General features: G+C 35.4%; 1 protein-coding gene across 9 annotated transcripts in view; it reads right to left on the bottom strand.

The window, feature by feature from the left end:
* ESRRG (estrogen related receptor gamma) overlaps positions 1–6000 on the bottom strand; it is a 1119561-nt gene that overhangs the window by 190893 nt on the left and 922668 nt on the right. The window lies entirely within an intron of this gene.

Raw genomic sequence — 6000 nt, 5'->3', positions numbered from 1 at the left:
GGTGGGCCATAAGTATGGATATACCCTGGGTGGGCCATAAGTATGGATATATCCTGGGTGGGCCATAAGTATGGATATAACCTGGGTGGGCCATAAGTATGGATATCCCCTGGGTCGGCCATAAGTATGGATATATCCTGGGTGGGCCATAAGTATGGATATACCCTGGGTGGGCCATAAGTATGGATATATCCTGGGTGGGCCATAAGTATGGATATACCCTGGGTGGGCTATAAGTATGGATATACCCTAGGTGGGCCATAAGTATGGATATACCCTGGGTGGGTCATAAGTATGGATATACCCTGGGTGGGCCATACGTGTTGATGCACCCTGGGTGGGCCATAAGTGTGGATACACCCTGGGTGGGCCATAAGTTTGGATACACCCTAATAAAATGGAAGTGGAACTACATGGGAGGGGTAAAACATTTGAGGCCAGGTGACGCCCATGGCGGCCATCTGAAAAGCCAGCATTTTGAATTCAACTTTACTCTTTTTTATCAGACTGTATTCATACTTATGGCCCACCCAGGGTGTATCCATACTTATGGCCCACCCTGTACTGGTTCTCATATAAGCCAACAGGACTATTGGTATTTAGGCCCACAGGGACTCCAACCCCGATTAGTTGGCACTGGAGCCTCCAATTGGCTCATACTGTACCTTTGAGGGTCTCCATATAAAACCAGATAAGAAGCATTGCTCTTAGGGAAGAATACAGAAGTACAGATGTGCAAAAACATTTTCAAGACCGTGGACTGGCGTCCATGTCTGTACTCAATTGCAGACGGCGTACGATGAATATCCTCCAAATCCAGCATTTCGGAGGGTCTTGTAAATGCTAGAAGGGTCCAACATGCCAACATTTGAGTGCCGGCTGAGGGATTTCACGAGAAACAGGAAGCTGTTACCGAGGTGGATAGCGGACCTTGCTCATCTCCATATGGAAGGCACCACATGGGTTGACCACGTGGATTAAAGGGATTTTCCTATCTCTTATTACTAGGATATGCCAGTGAAGGTCATATCTTGGATCCCTACCGATCCTGTGGTGAGGAGGTACCGATTTGACACTGCGTCCCCTCCTAACGATTCCCAAAACCATCCAACTCTATACGGGAATCACAGTCAGCTCCATTCACAGCAACCCTTCATTATGAGGATCGGCCAGGAATCACAGCGTATAGATCATAAAGACATAACCCAGCAAATCTGGTAGAATATACTGTACATAACTAATGACAAGGTTTGTACATAGAGGAGAGTACAAATTAAATAACAGACCCTTCTTAAAGGTGGGTTTCCGAGAATAGAGAAAAAGGGAAGAAAGAAAGAAAATATCATTATGAATACATTTCTAAACACATGTAATTAGCTACTAACATTCATTTTGTCTAGAGAGGTAATAAATATAAAACATTAAAGGGGACCGCCACTGGCAAAAGCTTGTCCTAAAATGCTAGGACAGGTCAGATGCTTGTGAGCATGTGCAGTAGGAAGCTCCACCCCTTGCCTTATTTGGCAAAGGAAGTACTGCTGCTGTGACCTGTGCAGTGGAGCTTCCTTCTGCACATGCTCACAAGCACTTGTCCTGCTACCACAGTGTAACAAGACAACGGCCATTATAATAAAATATAATAAATACTTCCCTAGAGAAAAAACTAATGTGATTAGCTAATTACAGCTATTTAGAAATATGATTATAATATTTTCTTTCTTTACCAATTTTTTCTTTTTATTTCCAGAGAACCTCTTTAACTTGCAAAGAAAATTGGACAAGCTAGAGTTAATATAATTCACAGAAGGCACCTCATATTAATGCAGAGAATAAGTTATGCTCCCTTATATCTGATTTCATAGAGATATCATAAGCCTTAAACAGGCAAATCCATGCAGTGCTGACTCCATCCTTAGGCCTTACCTAGGCACTTTTCAGACATATTAGATAACCGATAATCATTTTCTTTTGGGAACCTTAGTTCATTTCTAAACAACGACACTGCAGAAACTTAATTCTTACGTCCTAAAGTAAGGATCCTATATCAGTATCCTTGTACTAGAGGAGTCTTCAAAAAGGGCCTTATGGCGTAAGACATAAGAAGATGCCGCTAGTAATGGACCGTTACCTATTGCAGTAAGGTGAAACCAAGCTAAAGGTGCCAACGCTAGCCAAACACATAAAAGTGCAAACACGGCACAAATTTATTCTGGGGGTAAACATTAAAAAAAAGGGTTTTTTTAATGAGTTTGTTTTGTTTAGGTGAGAAATATAAACCCTAATACAGACAAAAGTATAAAAGCAAAATTAGAAACTAAATCGTAATAAATAATCAAATATAAAAAAATTCTATAAAACAAATGAAATATTATTTACATTACATAAAAAAGTAATACAAAACTGTAAGTAATTCTAGTTCGTAAAAAAATACAACAAAGCATAAAAATTAAATAGGTTATTGACTTCACAAAGTATTTATTAAAATTGAAAAGTAAATTATTACTATTATTATTGTTTATTACTCAGAGATAGTACTAAGTTATTGACTTGACAAAGTAATTATTAAAACGAAATTATTATTATTAGTAATAATAATAATAATAATACACAAATAAAATATACATAATAATAATAATAATAAAATACATAAAAGTAATAAAAATGTACGTAATGATACATAATACAAAAGGTACAATAAAGCATAAAAATAAAATAGATATTACTGATAATAAGTTATTGACTTGACAAAGTAATTATTAAAATGAAATTATTATTATTATTATTATTATTATATTATTATTAATAATAATAATAATAATGATAATAATAAAACACAAATAAAATATACATAATAATAATAATAATAATAAAAAAATACATAAAAAGTAATAAAAATGTACGCAATGATACATAATAAAAACATACAATAAAGCATAAAAATAAAATAGATATTACGGATAATAAGTTATTCACTTCACAAAATAATTATTAATATTGAAAAGTAAATTATTATTATTATTACTTGTATTACTCAGCAATATTACTGAAAATAAATTATTGATTGACAAATTAACTATTAAAATTGAAAATAAATTATTATTAGTTGTAGTATTATTATTATTATTATATAATAAAACAAATGCAATATTTAAATTACATAAAAAATGAAAAAAGGATATAATGCTACATACTAAAAAAAATGCAATAAAGCATAAAAATAAAATAGATATTACTGATAATACGTTATGCACTTCACAAAGTATTTAATATTGAAAAGTAAATTATTATCATTATTATTATTATTATTACATATTACCCATTATTATAGGTATTAATACTAGTACTTCACCATAAAATTATATGATAATATAAAACATGAAATATATTGATGAAAATAATGAATTGAAAAACAATATATATATATATATATATATATATATATATATATATATATATATTGTAAAAAAAATCCAATACTAATACAAATATTATTACTATTATTAGAAATACAAGTAAAGAAATAAATAAAAATAATCAGAATAATAAAAAAAATAAACAAATTAATTATTCTAATCTATAAATAACAGTAAAAAAAATAAAAGAAAACTGGAATAAATTGTGTAAAAAAAAAAGAAAATAGTTGTATTATGCTAAAATTAATTCTATATTTTTATGTGTTGATAAAATAAAAAATGACAAAAAACAGAACAAAAATAGTTAGAAATGAAGTTGCAAGATAAAGATAAATGGTCCTGAATAGAAGAAACTGCACATTAATGTTGCTAAGAACTGCGCTGTCTCCTTTTGGAAAGTGTCTCTCTGGAGAGAAATTAATGCATCTGAAGAGGCCATATCTTGCTCACTGTCTGTTTGCTTCATTAGTCAGCTGTGTTTTAGATCGCTTCGTAATAATTATTTTAATTGCTTTTTGATCACGGATAAGTGCGGAAAACAGGCAGGAGAAATATTTACATTTAGGTTGTGAAGTGTTTCAGATCAATAACAAACTTGAAGACTTCTTAATAAGGCGGAGGAACGATTAATTGAAATAAAAAAAAAAGAAGTTAAACTAAATTAAAGGCTGAGAGACTTGAGACGACTGTGATGCTTCTTGCACCTTCTGAAGCTCAAGTAATAGAAATCGGGACACTAATTGGTTTTGACCAATTAGGAAGACATTTAAGCTTCGGTTGAATTCAAGAAAAAGGCCGGACTAGAAGATATGGCACTACGTGGATGAGCACTGGCACTGAAGATGGTGGTCAAGGTGGCCGTAAAGACTTTCCCAAGATGTCTGGGGAAAGAACACGCCCAATCCTCATTTTATCTATTGATAAGCTCATGCCAAAAGGGTCTTTCTGTACACATACACATTTGGCTGAGCCTGTGGGTCTTGATTTTTGGGTGGTACTATTGGCTAGGTTCAACATTATTGTCTTATATCACCTGCTAAGATCATAACTATCACGTGGTGCTTGAAAGGGGTTTTTGTTATTTATTTTGCATTATTTTGCATCGGGACCCAGGCGCTTCCTAAGATCCATGGGTCTACTCTTACTGTCCACCAAAATTTTAATAAGGACTCCAATTTAGTGCAACATCCTAGCAAAACCTTGAAAAGGTTGTGACTCACATCACAACTACTGGAATGACCACATATAGTACAAACCTCTCCCAACAGAGTATTGCAAAATTATGATTTTGTTGTTTTGTTTTTTTTTTGCAAAGCTGCTAATTTCGTGACCACGTTTGTAGATGGGCCTAAGGAGAAGGGTTCCTCAGGGGTGGACATATTGGTGGAACCAGGGACCCATGAGGTAAGAGGTCCAATACCAACTCCAAAGCTGGTGGAATGGTGCATTATGATGAACTATTAGGCTTAAACATGCGCATATACTATATTGTATAGGGGACATTTTCTGTCTGTACCCGCCAGTGGGGTCCCTAATACCCAAAAAATATAACCTGGATTTGGCTTCTGCTCTCAATAACCGCACTGCAACATAGGCTGCCTCTATGGAGAAGAACATCAGGGATTCAATTGTTATTTTGGGTAAATCCAAAGTACTTCAATCCAATACTGGATTCCACATACTGATACTGTGATTACCTAATTTATTAATTTAAGATTCACCAGTTTTGCAGAATTTTCCCATGAATTTGATTTGTGGAAATCAAAATATTCCAAAGCCTTCAATTGCCAGGAAAAGACGTGTATGATAATATTACCTTTTCCTCACACACTAATGTATTTCCTAGCTGTGCTGTCACACACAACCTGTATCGTTTCTTCAGTGATATTATGGCTTTATAGCTAAACTGTGATGTTGTCTCACTATCCAGATTCACTGTAAAATGGCTGCTGCATTCCCTGCCTCTGCTTTTATACAGACTATGATAGTGAATTCTAATTACAGGTATTAGTAGGTATTATAGGGAAGTCTGTCCAGGCGTGCCTGTGTCCTTTGTGATCCTTCCCTGGTTGACTCAGTCTTCTACAAGGTATAAAATGGCCATAGCCAAATAGTTCAATTCTGACGGGTTCAGTGTCTTTCTAAACATTCGGCAGTAATTCGATTCCCATCGCCAATATTCACACAACCAAATCTGTACATTCTGGCCATGAAATATTGTACATTTTTTGTAAGGCTAGTTTCACACTTGCGTTCAACGGCATCCGTTGCATTGCGTTGTGTGACGGATGCAACGGATGCATTGCATATAATGGCACAACGGATGCAACGGATCGTACAAAACAACGGAAAGATTTTTTTTTTTATTTTTTTTTCCTTCTTTACAGTTTTACCGGCAGCAGACTATTGTGAACGATCAGCTGATAACCCAGCGGCCGGGTGCTCAGCTGAGAGCTCTCAATAGCCGGCGCCGGGCGCTCAGCTGAGAGCTCTCAATAGCCGGCTGCCGGGGCTCAGCTGAGAGCTCTCACATGCCGGCTGCCAGCCGCTCAGCTGAGAGCTCTCACATGCCGGCTGCCGGGCGCTC

The sequence above is a fragment of the Anomaloglossus baeobatrachus genome, chromosome 3 (genome assembly GCF_048569485.1).
Source record: "Anomaloglossus baeobatrachus isolate aAnoBae1 chromosome 3, aAnoBae1.hap1, whole genome shotgun sequence".
NCBI lineage: Eukaryota > Metazoa > Chordata > Amphibia > Anura > Aromobatidae > Anomaloglossus > Anomaloglossus baeobatrachus.
This window is presented reverse-complemented; position numbering and strand designations above follow the sequence as displayed.